Here is a 15352-nt window from a genome sequence, read left to right as displayed (position 1 = left end):
TCCCTCATCCTTAAAACAAAATTAAACAAAAAACCCATCATATTCCCAAGGATTCCCTAACTGACTCTTACTGTCTATATTTTAGTCAGCACTTTTGTAACTCTGAAAGTAAAAAGTGAGCCTTCTCGAGTATCTACTGAGTTAATAAGAGTTCCTTCAGCTCAGTGGGCAAGGAGGGTTTGCTTCAACTTCTAGAAGGCCCAGCACATCTGAGTTTTGAATGAATGACTTTTCATTTAAAAGTACAAGAGTGCTGAGTCACACTTTGCCAACACAAAAACTCCCTGGGAATTCCTCTATATGCTCCATGCAACCCCAATTATGTTACCTTCCTCTTTCTCTGTTCCCTTTCATAGTCAAACTCCTGCAAAAAAAACCTGTCTAACCATTGGCTTCTTTTTTCATCTCTTTGGGACCCCATTTGAATTTTTCTTGGTAAAGACACTGGAGAGATCTACCATTTCTTTCACTAGCTCATGTAAGAGAGATGAGGGACCAAGGCAAACAGTGTTAAGTGACTTGCCCAGGATTACACAGGTATTAACTAAGTTCACATTTGAACTCAGAAAGATGAATCTCCCTGATTCCAAGATCAGTGACCTACACACTGCCTCACCTAGGTTCAAAGATAAACAACAGTGAGTAATCAGAAGGAACATACATAATGTATACAAGGATGCAGTATTTACACCTCTCTCCTGTAGCTCCAAGAAACTATAGCATGTACAAAGGTCAAATGTTGGTAAAACTAGCTTAGCAGATCATCTAAACCAAGTTGAGAGTAACTGACAGGCCTCAAAACCATTCGTGACTTATGGGGATATCAACCCACAGCATATAAAGACTTCCCCCAATGGAATGGGTGCATGAGAACAATTTGTTCCAATTGCCATGAATGTGGCTAAATAGTCAGACATCAAAGATGTCAAGGCCTTCCATCACCAGTCTTTCTGACTTTTATCTTGCTACTGGACTTTGATGACTTTGGAAGAGAGAGTGAAGCTAAACACCATCATTAAAGTACAATTCATGAAGAAGTCAAGACATCACCCTTTGATATCATTGGTTCTCTTCAAAAAGGAAGGATAAACAGCAATTTACAGGCTACAAGGGAAAGATGATACAAATCTCTCTCTAATGTCTTCTGGGGTCATAGAAGCTGTTAGATAAATAAAGGGCTTGAAGTGTTTTTTGTTATGTGTTAATAACCACCGAAGAAGAAAGGAAAAGGAGGGAAACAGATACAGTCTAGGGAAAAAAGGGGGAGACTGATCGGGAGTGCTTTATCTAATATAACTGAAGTGGGCAAATCAAAGGTTTTGTACAAAATGAGGAAATATTTTGGATATCTTCACTACGGTTTAAACTTGAAGAATGCTAAGCTCCTGGTTTAGGGATAAATTCAACTCACATGGGCCTGTAAGAGAGTATATGCCTAGTGTCTTTGAAATCTCTTTAAAAGGGCTTTAAATCAAAGAGGAACAAAGGGAAAGAAAACCACATATGTAGTGTTTTATGTACATCTTTATTATAGAGAGTAGCTGTACTGTGGGAAGAATAGTAGAAAAAATCACCTTGAAATTGACAGGAGCCCAGGTCTTTGGAAGTGTCTCAAAATAAAACACATGGCCTCAGATATCTAAAAACTTGTGCACAGAGTATTTAAACCAAGCAAGGGGTACTTTAGATTCCCTTGCAAGGAAGAAAATTTGACCTTCTTGGTGTCACCGAAACACAATGGGATGAGATCCAAGAGTGGAATAAGAGTATACAACATTCAAAAGAAAAAAAAAGGATAAAGGACAAATAAGGGGTCAGGGGAGGGAGAGCAGCATAATGTAAGGATATTCCAGAAAGGGGGAAAGCAAAGGGAAAAACATTGGAGTGAAGATTAAAAGAGAGAAAATAGAAACAATACTGTCATTGAAGTTATCTATATGGAAAGAAGAAACAACCAAGGATTTGTGAAGAGGACGTATGAGATAATAGTGATCAGAGATTTCAAAATCTGGACATCTGATGAAATATCCTGTCTGTCAATCACCCTCCCTCTTTTCTTCTCTCTCTTGTTCTCTCTGTCTCTTGGTCTCTCTGTCTCTGTGTCTGTCTCTCTTTCTCTCTCCCTCTTTCAGGAAGCTATATACATAGTAGATGGCATGGATGGGCTGGGGTTCAGGAGACCTTAGTTCAAATCTAGCTTCTGACATTTACTAGCTGTGAGACCCCAGGCAATTTACTTAATTTCTGATTGACTCACTTTCCTCATCTGTAAAATGGGGATAATAATAGCACCTACCTCCCTGGGTCGTTTTTGGGAGGATCTAATGAGATAATAATTATAAAGCACTTACCACAGTGCATGGCACATAATAAGTTCCACAAAGATATTAGTTATTCTCTCTCTGCCTGTTTTCTCTTTTGGTTTTATCTCTCTGTTCTGACATTGTATCTCTTCCCCTTTATCTCTACCTTTCTATCTCACATCTTTGTTTCCGTGACTCTCTGTCTCTTTTCTATGTTTCTCTGACAATCTGTCTTTGTCTCTTTACCCCCTCAAACCAAAAAATACCTTATAATATTTCAACTTACCTAATTGAAGATTTCAGGTTTCAAAAAGTGAAATGTTAATTCTGGATCTTATCCTCACCAAATAAAAATAAATGATTACTGAGGTGAAAATAAAAGGGTCATTTGAGAGTTCACCTTGGCATCTTAGCATTGGTGATAGAGGAGAAAAGGGCTGGTCATAGGCTAAAAACGAGCTCAGATTAGGAGGAGAACAGATTCCGTAGAGTTTGGAGAAAGGATAACTGACATCCTGTCAACTCAAATTCTATAGGCTCATTCACTTCAAGAGGGATGGAAATCTCTCACCATTAAATTATGTAGAAAAATGAAAACAGTGAGGAAGTTATGAGGGAAAGATTGGTAGACACATGTATATATGTATGTATGTATACACACACATCATGCCAAGATACCACCCCCAATCTGCAGAACAGCTTTGAATGCTATTCAGTGATCAGACTTGTGAGCCAAAGAGTCTTTCTGTATTCTTCTCATCCCTTTGTTCTTTAGGGATGCTGTGAAAATCATTTCCCTTCTTTCATCCTCTCTAAATTTACCCCAAACTGAAGATGTGAACAGAAAGAGAAAAGAAGAGAAAAGAATGCATACCTTTAACCAACTTAAGAGAGCTTTTCTACATTTTGTTTATATAAAATAGAAATGATCCTCCTATTGTCAGAGTACACAATGGATACAGAGAGTGAATTCTCCCTAGGAGCAGGAGCCAGAATCTGGATAATTGCAAAAATTTCTATATTTCTAATGTTATGATTTTTATTCCCAAGGTATGAATGACATATTGGGCAACAAAGATGGAAGTGAAAAGTGCTAGCCTTCATACAAAAGAGAAAATGGTTATCCTTTAGTGGTCAGACAAGAGTACAGTGTGGAGAGTAGCTCTCCTAAGATCATATCGCTTAAGAAGAATTTGAAACCCACAGACTCCCAGAACTAACTTTGAAAACAATAGAGGAAAAAAAAAACTAAGCTTCGGACAGTACCCTCCTCCACTCCGAGAGCAGAGCTCAAATTTAACATAAAGTTAAAAGTCAAGAAAAAGTCTGAGAAAATAAGCAAGCAACAATAACAAAAACAAGAACCTGACCATAGAAAGTTACTATGGTGACAAAGAAACTCAAAACATAAACTGAGAAACAGACAACAGTGTCAAAATTCACATGCAAAGCCTCAAACAAAACTTGAATTGGTCTCATACCCAAAAAAGAACTCATGCAAGCACTCAAAAAGCATTTTAAAAATTAAATGATTGGTAGAGAAAAAAATTGGGTGAAGAGATGAGAATTATGCAAGAAGAAAATAGCATCTTAAAGAATGGACTAAGTAAAATGGCAAAAGACATACAAAAATCTCAATTATGCGGGAGAAGAGGTAGGGTGGTAAAAACTTTTGAACTAAAAATTGTAAAAAACAAAACAAAATAAAAGATTAAAAATTGTTTTTAAATGAGCTGAAAAATGAAATATTAAAATTTAAAAGAAGAAATTATGTTTTTGATTTTTTTGTTGATATAACAATCATTCATTTTAATTTAGGTGCTTCAATCACTTACATTATATTGGTATAAATTAACCATGAAAAATATATTTTACTTCAGTCATTAACAAAGTAAACATTTATTAGACTAAATTGTACCAGACTAAACTAATACACAATAAAGGAGGTGTTCAATATGAATGAAGCATATATGAAGCCCAAGAGAGGAAAGGTGGCTACTGCTATGGGCTGTTACAGTTAAACAAGATCATCATGGAGGACGCAGTTTTTGATTTGGGCTTTAAAGAGTGAGCAAGACTTTAATAGGACCCAGTGGAGGACAGAGACCATGGCAGACACAGGGATCTCTCTAAGTAAAAGTGGAACATTTGGTCCCAGAGAGTTATCCAGTTTGTCTATAGTATAGACACTCTGGAGGGAGTAAGGATGAAATGAGGCCAAGAAGGTAGGTCGGATTCATACAATGATAAGCTTTGATTTACAGGCTAAAAATCTTGGGTTTACTCTGTAGGTGATTTGGAATTTTTGAATGTAAGCTCCTTTTTAAGGCAGGGATAGTTGTGGTTTTGGCTCTGTCTCATTGGGTACTAGAACCATGCCTCCCAGTATCATTATCAATCAATTCATTAATAAACATTTATTAAGTGCCTATTATATAACAGGAACTGTGTTAAATGCTGAGGATACAAAAAAAGCAAAAATAGGTTCTGCCTTCAAGAAGATTTTGGTTTAATGCAGGAGACAAAAATATACCTCAGTAAACAAATGATAGTGTTAATACAGAGTAAATGGAAGGTGGCCTTAATGGAAAAGATCCCAGGGTGGGGATAGGGGTGGGGGAAGGAGGAACACCAAGGAAGGCTTCCTGCAGAATCTGAGATTTGACCTGAGACTTAAAGGAAGCCAGAGATGGTGGAGAGGGAGAATTATAAGATTTGGCAACTTACTGGATATGTGGAACAAGACAGAAGAGTTGAGATTGACACCAAAATTATTGAAATTGACACCAAAAATTGAATCTATGAACTAGAAAGGTAATGGTCCCCTTAATAGAAATAGGAAAGTTCAGAGGTGGGTAGGTATAGGGAGAAAACAGGTTTTGTCTCAGCGATATTGAGCTTATACAGGTCCAAAATGTGCAATAAGCAGTTAGTGATGTGGAATTGGAGCTCAGAAAAAGAGAAAAGAGCTAGATATATTGATCCAATGATAAAAGTCCATGGGAGCGGATAAGATTTCCATGTGAGAGAACATAGAGAGAAACATAAAAAACAAAGAAGATCAGTATCTTAGGGGACACTACCAGTCCAGATGGCACAATAAATATCCAGCAAAGATGACTGAGAAGGAATAGTCATGCAGGTAGGAGCAGAAAATGTTTGTAACAAAAAAGAGCATTTTTAAAAATAAAAACATAGCCTCCCATAGAAATTTACTCGTCTCTGCCACCCAGTCACCCCATCCCCCAAATCCTTAATGGAATAGTTCCAATGGTTTGACATTAAGACCAAAAATGTGGCAGTGGAGTGGATTAGGGTATATGCTAATCTTGGGACATGGCCTGCTGACTCATTTCTTAATTGGAAGACACACAAATATATGCATTACAGCTACATACTGATTACTACAAACAATCAGTCTCCTGAAGTAATCACATGCATTCAAATTCTCCTTATTTTAAGTTATATTCATGTAAAATATGGCCATTGGTAGCAATCCAGTGGCAATATGCAGCACAAATTCAAAAGACTCTGAATGCTTCACATGGGTTCACTATTTTAACTAGCTGAGACCTAGTCATGCTGAACAAAAGGTCCTGTGTGATCACTGTATTGACAGTTAAGTATTGAAACAGAAATTCTGGCCAGGAATGCATTTTGGCACTTTTCTTCTTTGTATGAGTTCATGACCATCTGTGCAGGTGAGGATTTCAGTGGAGGCTAGCCAAGAACACAAAGAACAGGCCCAAAGGCATTCACAGAGTGATCCAAGTTCTCTCCTCACTCCCCTTTCTCTTTCCTCTGTTCCTGCAATTTGTCAAAATGCTAATAATAGCAACAAAAGCTCAAAGTGCAGACCACAGAGCAGTGGTAAGAAATAACCTTACAGATCCCAGAGGCCCCCAAGGCTAGGGAATCACATTAATATATGTAAGAGATGGGGCTACTTCTGTACAAAAAGGGAAAGGCAGGAGTCATCTTCGAGGCTGCCACACCACCACCCTGATTTGGATGCCAATTTAGAGCAGCATAGCACCCCCATTACAGCCCTTTTGGGACCTCAGACAATTAGGTAAACAGACCACCCTTCAATAAAACTTATTAGGACAAACTAAGTCTTGATTTTCTCTTTTTCCCTTCCCAATCGGGGATACAGAACTACAACATAATCTCTCATTTGGAGAGACCTTTGCTGCCAAAAGGTAGAAATCAAAATGAGTGGGAGAAACCATTCATTTCTTCCTCATTTGAAAATGCCTAGAACTTATTCAGACACTTCTTTCTCAAACAGCTGCAGAGGGTAGCACTAAATTAACCCTGTCTCATTAAGCCTTTGTACAGCTGGTAAGCATCTCTGACCATGCACAGGATCATTTCTGATTGGTGAGGATCTTAGCTTAAAGCACAATTTTGGAAAAGTTTGGTTTGGGGTCAGTATGGTTTCTATTCTGACACCTGGAATGCACCCCTCCCCATCGTTGGCAGAAACTTCAATACTTTGGCAATCTATAATTTCCCCCAGGTAAGACTTTTGTCCACCAGTAATAAGTAACACCAGCTTGAGCCCAGTATAACTTAGTAGAAGATCTTTAAGTCACTGTGGCAAAATCATTCATGTGGCCAACTATATTAGGAAGGCAGAATTTATGATTTCAAAGAGAATCTCATATGTGCCTAAAAGGTCCGGAACCGCAGGATATAAGGAATTCTCTAGGCAGAAGGCAAGACAACTAAAGCATGTATTTACACTCCACAATAACAAGCCCACAAACCAGTGTCCCCATTTTGATATTTTCATCAAAAGCTTCCAGGCCCAATAAGTCCGCCTTACAAGGGTAACCAGGAGGCCACAGAGAAGCGAGATGGTATAATGCAAAATCGTATACATGCTTCCCCTCTACGGTAAGAAGATTACCCACTAGCCTCTAGTCAGCTCTGCTACTGGCATCTCAACTTTGGCTGTAGGCGTCTCTGGCTCCAACCAGAAAAGGAAAGGAGGATCTTCAAGCTGCCCTCTCCCCTCTTATAGAGTTTTTGACATCATCAAGCGCTGCCTGAACGACCAGGGCCGATTGGTTCTTGACTTGGCCCCTCCCCCTAGCGTAGACCATGTTAACACACCTCTCCTCAGCCAGCCCCACGACTCATCACACAGGAAGCTCTCCAATCCCTGGCATGGTTGCTGGGCCTCCTGCCCCGGAAGAGCAAGCCCCAGCATCCAGGGAAGCTCAACGAGGCAAGCTGAGTCACTCAAAGAAAACAAAGTCCATTCTGGCTACACCAACCTTCTCCTAAACCTCTCTAAACCCAGCTTATCTGGTTCTCAGACATTAGTAGGTACATGCTCACAAACCTTTTCCAGTTGGATGAGAGCTGCTAAAATTTAAAATTATAAAATTTTCTTTTATATATTTTAGGAGTCCAAAGACATTTCCATTTCTTGATGAGGTAATGGAGCAGGTCTACACCGTGACTCTTTTGCTGATTATCCTTGGTGTTTTAGTGATTTCCTTCTATTCCACTATTAATCACTCTCTGTGAACACTTTCCACTTAACTTATGAGCAGACCCTTGAAGCCAAAGGTTAACTCAAAATCCTTGTGTTGGAGGACATGGGGAGTTGCTGACCTGTGTCTCTGCCCAGAGTAGCCTTTGGGGCAGAGTGATAGGACTGAGCTCAGCTGTATTTCCAGTCCCATTTTCACCAAGCTCATTATCACCACTGACTCTAACAAGTTTTTCTTCTATTAAATTCCTCCCTCTACTCTCTTTTTTTCCTGCCTGGGACTGGGCAAAATCAGCTCCTGCCAATTCTTGAGTGGTAAAGGATAGTATTTCAACAGTTATTGGAACATGATTTTAGGGATCCCAGGACTTAATAGCAATGTTTACTCTCAGCTTGGCTGCCACCTCCCATTGCCTCTCTGCAATCAGGAACACCATCCAGTGAGTATCAAAGAGGCCATAGCAAAAGGATGATATTTCTAGGGCTCTTTTTGTTTTGAAAATCCTCTATATACAATATTCTACATTAGCTCCAAGTATCCCTATGATATAGCTATTGCAAAAGTATTTTCTTCATTTGACAAACAAGACAACTGAGGGTCAAGGTTGTATGGGACAAAATTTCAAATAATAGGAGAGACATCTTTAGGAGAAGTAAAGTGAATTTATTTTGCAAACCTTGCAAGATTTGGGCACACCTCCATAATGGAGGAGGTGAGGCAAAAGGGAACCCTGCCTTAATATATACTCTTAATGAAAGGATTCCTGTCCACCTCTATCCCTTCTCACTATTGGCTGGGAGGCGGGCTTACAGTCTAGGCATGAAAACTAGACAGAGGACCAAGGTTGATCCTGGCCATTCAGGTTTTCCTTATCGGAACTCAACTGCCAGGGGTGGCATCTGAAAGTCTAGGAGAAGAAATTGGGGTGGGGGAGAGACCTTCCTGGAGCAGAGAACAAATAGCTCACAGGTAGTCCATTATCTTCCTATTTGGTGCTAACATCTGAGAGAGGGTGAAGGACAAGCCCACAGCTCCAGGCCTTGACCTTCCAGAGTCACCACAAGGCCAAATTCCAAACCTTTCCTACTCCCTTAGACATTCCCTATTTCAGAAATATGAGAAGAGTATAAACCCTGTATTTTACCCTGTGAAGTCTTCACAATTATCTGTCCCATTCAAGGTGAAGTGAGTTTCCCAATTGTCACAGCTTGTAAGGGGCAGTGCCAGGACTCTCATTCTCATTCGAGAATGAATGATCCAAATATTTACAAAGTTCCAGTGTAACCACACACTGGGGTCTTATTGCACCATGATGTCCGGCCTCACAAATATGCCTTACCCAATGAAAGGTCTTGTTAATGATTCACCAGGTGGAAACCAATCCCAGAATAAATCACACTTACCTTGAAGGGGAACTGGGGGATATTCTGTGGGTTCAGCTGGAGGAAGTTCCCAAAGGAGGAAAAAGGAGATGGGCCTGGAGGAAGTTTCCCCCATTCTGCCTCTGTCTCTCCACACAAACATGATGATGAGGAAAAAATCACAAGTCCCTAGGTCAGGGATGACTTATAGCTACATGTCCATTGCCCCATGCTTGGGTGGTGGAGTTGACAGGTGCCAGCTTATATGCTCAAAGTTCACTACTTTGTAGAAAAGGATTGGGACTGAGGAAATGATAAATTTGGTATGTGAATGAAAGTAGACATGTCCTCTCATTATTTTAATTGTGAAGTTGAAAGTGAATAAATATTTTGAAAGTTGTGTTTTTTTTTAATCTGAAACAGCTGGTTCATATTATTTTATTTAACTGACCAAGAATAGCCACTAACAAAGTTCACCCCTTATTGTTTGTTGTTTAGTTATTTCAGTTGTATCTGAGTCTTCATGACCAAATTTTGGGTTTTCTTGGCAAAGGAATGGTTTGTACTTCCCTCCTTCAGCTCATTTTAGAGGTGAGGAAAGTAAGGCAAAGAGGGTTAAGTGACTTAAGCAAGGTCACATAGCTAGTAAGTGTCTGAGGATAGATTTGAACTTAGGTCTTTCTGTCTCCAGGCCTGGCTCTCTATACATTGCACCATCCAGCTCTCCAATGGGTATTTTTCATTTTTTAATTTATATTTTTATGATGCCTCCATTTCAAAATGTATCCTTCACTGCTGCCTTGCCCAGCAAATCTTTTTCTATTTTTAAAAATTATTGTTCATTTTGAACTTAAATACAAAAAGGCAAAGAACACTGTTATGTACACAGCAGAACATAAGGGGAGGATTCAGTATAAAATCTTAGATTTCCATTTCACACTGTTTACCTTTTTAAAAAACTATATAATATATATTACACATCATTTTCAAAGGTAACCTGTTTTTCTGTGGTTTGTTTTAATTTTTCTTTTGTTCTCTGATGCATGCTTTTGAATTTTTTCCTTCCTCCCCACATCACCCTTGAGAAGGCTACCATTAAACACAAATATATACATATATATGCACACATATGTGATATAATGTATGTAAAACCTTACAATGCATATTTTATTTTATCAGTTAATTTTCTGGATGATGATAGAATCTTCCTTCATATGTCCTTTAAAATTGATTCACAATTAGTTGAACTTTAAATGTTCGGATTCATTCCTTTTTCCCTCTCCCTCTCCTCCATTCCTTCCTTTGTTCCTTCTTTCCTTTACTTCCCAGTTTCCTTTCCTCCTTCCTTCTTTCCTCCCTTCTTTCCTTCCTTTTTCCCTTTTATTTATTATGATGATTGTGTATATTATTTCTCTCATCTGTTTGTTTATTCTGCATCAGTTCATATAAGTATCCCCATGCTTCTTGGACAAGCATTCACAGACATTTCCTTCTGACCTCCCAGTATTTTTAGGCTGGGAAAAGTCTCACTTCAGATTTTCATTAGCTTTGCCATTCCAGAATTCATTTAGATCCATTATTTTAAAGTTGTTTAGAGGGGAATGTAGAGGTGTGCATCTAGAATGCTCCCTGTACTCCACTCACGTTTGTAACATCACTCCTATACACCCCATTCTCTCCTCTGACACTGCCACGACTCTAAGGCAGGTCTTCCGCACTTCATGCCTGGAAAATATTATCCAGGTGGCTGCTGGGTCTGCCTGCCTCAATTCTCTCCCCACTCCAATCCAGCCTCCACTAAGCCCCTAAAGTGATTTCCTATATCAAGTCATACACACACAAACACACTCACACACACACACTCACACACATGCACACACACACCACTCAATAAACCGCAGAGGTTTCTTATGGCTAGTAGGATCAAATAAATAATACTCTGGCATTCAAAGCCCATAATAATCTAACCCCCTCCTGACTTTCCAGTCTTCTTAGACCTTACTCCCTAATGCACATTCTTTCAGCTCTTTCATCCAGTGACATCCTAACTATTCCACAAACATAACAATCCATCCTTAGCTCCAGGTATTTTCTCTGACTGTCCTATATTGATAGAAGGTTCTCCTTCCTCATCTCTACCCATGTGTTTGTTTTTTTTTTTTTTTTTTTGCTTCCTTCAGGTCCTAGCTCAAATCCCTTACACATTCCCTAGGAAGCTATCCCAAACTTCTCTTAATTCTACTGCCTGTCCTGTGATAATTTTTCCTATTTATCTTATGGTAGATTGATTGTATGTGTGTATAAGCTCTTCTAGCAAAGGGAGGAGCTGTCTTTTACCTTTTCTGTGTCTTCAGCACTTAGCACAGTGCCTGGCACATAGCATTTGCTTAAGAAATATTACTGACTGACTATGTGTATACAGGGGAGTGAAAAATGAGAAGAATGGAAATGTGGGAAGGGTTAGGTAGTGATGGGCTTTAAAAGTCAAATGGAGCATTTTTTTATTTGATCCTGGGAGTGATAGGAAATGACTGGGGTTTTTTATAGACATGATCAGACTTATGATTTAGGAAATCACTTTGGCAGCAGACTTTGGCGACATGGATTTAAGTGAAGAGAAAGATAACTCAGGGAGACCAATTAGAAGGCTATTGCATGATGTCAGACATGAGCTGATCAAGGCCTTTACCAGAGTGGTGGCTGTGTGAGTGGAGAGAAGGCGATGTATATAATAGATATCATGAAGGTAGAAGCCATATTTGTCAGCAAGGAATTGGCTACTAAGAATAAGTAGGAGAGAGGCGTTGAGGATGACACTGAGATTGCCAACCTGGGTAACTAGAAGGATGATGGTATCCCAGACAGACATTAATAAGAAAGTTCAGAAGAGGGGAAAGTTTGAGGAGAAAGATAATTTCTGTTTGGGACATGCTGAGTTTGAGATGCCTATGGGACATCAGGGTTCAAATATGTTCAACAGGTAGTCGGCATTATGAAATTGTCCACAAACAAGTCCACAGACACCTTGAAATCTATATCTAGACCTTATTCATTGGTCTTCGGACCTCAGATTAAGAGCCCTTATTATAGAGAGAGAATAGAAGAGAGCTTGGAACAGAGTTTGGGGAGCACTGATGGTTGATAGGGATGAGCTGGATAAAGATCCAGAAAAGGAAACTGAGCAGGAGTCAAGCAGGTGAAAGATGTACTACAGGAGACAACATAGCAGAGTGAACTAACAGCTGGCTTTTGAGTTATGAAAGTCCTGAGTTTGCGTCATGTGTAAGTAAACCCGGCCAAGTCACTTCACCTCTTAGCATCTCAAGCAACAAGGTCTAAAACTATAAGATACAGACCATATGTAAATGTTTAGGAATATTTTCAGAGTTTTTTATTTTCTTTCACATTTTTAAAAGAGCTAACATTTCATTCTCATCTTTTTCATGTGACAGAATATTTAGATCATTCATTCTTTACAGTTTGTACCCTCTGATGAAATATTCTGGATTATTTACATTGGGGAAGAGAGGCATATTGCTATTCAGTTTTCTCAGCAATTTTGTGGATACATCACTTTCCTGAATGTAATAGGTGCTTTTAAAAAGGGGGGGGAATGTTGGTGAATTAAACATTGAGCAAATTAGATTTTGAAAATTATACATATATATATATATATATATATATATATGTGTGTGTGTGTGTGTGTGTGTGTGTGTGTGTGTGTGTGTGTATAATTGTTTCCTAACAGTTTGACATGTTTTCCTGGCCATCACTCGGAGATATCACAGATGTAGAAAGAGATGTCTTCTTAGCAGTTTTGGGAGACATGAGTTCAGAATGTCAGAGAAGTAATAAATCTTTGCTTTGAGAACCTACTGTCTGTAGTATGTGGGATAGCATACTCAGAAATGAACAGATGTGCTGTAGCTAAGGTGAGCCAGGCAGGGCTTTGTACCAGGGCTCCAACATTAAGAGAGTGAGAAGGACATTTCATTCTTTCAGCAGGTGGAAACAGTGGATATTAGAACGTAGTGCAAAAGAATAAATGGCTAACTAGACATCTGGCAGCTGGAGTGTTTCTACTCCCTCCCCCCTGACAAAATGACGCTGTCCCAGTGGAACTCCTTTCTGGTTTGACCTTGATCTGTTACTTACTCCAATGGTTTCCTTTCCAGTTTCCCAGTGTCTCTGTGTCCTTAGTACAGCACAATATCCTTGTCCATTCAAAATGCCTTTGATGTCACTTGGTGCCTCTGTCCCTGATGTCAGAATTGCAAATTAGAGTTCTGATTGTTTCTTTGAGTTAACTAGCACAGTTAAGGATTATTTGTCATTACTACTGTTCCCAGTCATACCCCACCCTTACTGGCCATAAAGTTCTAAACTAATCCATAGAGCAGAGGCCTGTTTCAAGTTATCTTGTTCACAATGGGGCCAGATGGGTAGGAGAAAGAGAACTGGAAGGGAGGTACAGTGTCAAGAAAATCCAGAGAGGAGATTTACTGATCCAGAAGGAGAGTGTGATCAATAATATCAAAGGTTTCAGAAAAGTAGAAAGATAAAGACTAATGAAAGGCAACAGAAATTTGTAATTAAATAACACTTTAGTCTCAGAGAGGGCAGTTTCTATTGAGTAACAAAAATAGAAGACAGATTGTGGGGTGGGGCGTTTAGTAGGACATGAGAAAGTAGAGTCCAATAGATAGATTATTTCTGGGAGCTTCACCGTAGAAAGGAAGAGCGAGAGAGATGGGCAATATAATTGGTGCTCTGCAAAGCACGTAGAGGGATGTGCAAGTGGCTTTCCTGTTTGCCATGTATGACTCAGCACCCCTGAACTTTTAAGATGTAAAGCTAGTCTTGCAGGACTCATGTCCTGTGCCTCCCAGAAGCTGAAGCAAACCCTCCTCCTCCACCGAGCCAGAAGAGTTGTTTCTAACTCAGCAGATATTCAAAAAGTCATGTTGTGTCAGTTTGAAGGGTCAAGAGGAACACATGGACAATAAAAAGCAGACAGGAAATATCTGGAATTAGAAGGGTTTTATTACTTTTAAGAATGAGGAATATGTGCACATGATAGCAAACAGTAGGGAAGAAAGCAGTTGAATTGGAAAGATAGAAGATTAGGAAAAGACAAGGGTGGATATAAGGCATAAGCTGTCAGAAGAGAAAAGAGGAGCTGTGATTAAGGGCCCAAGAGGTTGGTAGATGCAAGGAGAAATGCTACCTTCTTTTTCTTTTTTTCCATATCTCTCTATCATACTGGAACAAAAGAAAGGAAGTGTGTGTGTGTGTGTGTGTGTGTGTGTGTGTGTGTGTGTGTGTGTGTGAGAGAGAGAGAGAGAGAGAGAGAGAGAGAGAGAGAGAGATGAAGAAGCGATGTAGAATGTAAGATTGTAGAAAATAATAAATTAGCAATAGATGTGTTCATTTTTTTTCAATGAAATACCAAGTTCAATATTCTGGTGAGGATGCAGTAGAAAAGACAAATCTTAGAATAGATGCTGAAGATGAGTTCCGTGTTGAGTAGCAAGACTATAGTAACAGAGAAGGCAAGTTATTGTTGGAATTTGCTAGCTTATGACATGTCTCTATTGGGCAAGAGAGTGACTATTGGGTCGAGATGATGAAAGGTAGAAAATGAGTCAAGAGATAGAGGGAGGATGTGTAAAAAAAGGCAGACATGAAAGCGAAGGAAAAAGAATGGAGCAGAAGGTGTGAGACACAAGAAGAGAGGGCAATGTGTTGTGGGGAATAGAATGCTGGACTTGGAGTCTGAAAAATATGGGTCTGAATTCTGCTGATAACACTTCAGATCTGTGTGGTCATAGGCAAGTCTCATAATGTATAAAAATTTTAGGAGGGACTTCCAGGAGCCAAGATAGTAGAGTAAGAAGTATGTAGCTCTCACTTTTCCTGAGTACCTCTAAAACCAAGAAAATATCACCCAAGAAAAAGCCCTGGAAAAACTGAACAGAATGATGGAATGAAGCAGTCTTGTAGCCTGAGAAATTTAGGGGATTAACAGGAAAGGCCCCTTTAGCTGTGGTGGAAGGAGAGCAGTAGAGAATGGGAGGCACCACAGCAAACCAGGGGGAGATTCTGAGCCCCAACGTGGTAGAGCAGGCAAAGACCAACACCAGGACCTGTTGAGTGCCTTGGAACAGGTAGGGAAAGTGGT

The sequence above is a fragment of the Trichosurus vulpecula genome, chromosome 8, assembly GCF_011100635.1.
Source record: "Trichosurus vulpecula isolate mTriVul1 chromosome 8, mTriVul1.pri, whole genome shotgun sequence".
In the NCBI taxonomy this organism is placed as follows: Eukaryota; Metazoa; Chordata; class Mammalia; order Diprotodontia; family Phalangeridae; genus Trichosurus; species Trichosurus vulpecula.
Note: the sequence above shows the minus strand (reverse complement) of the source record.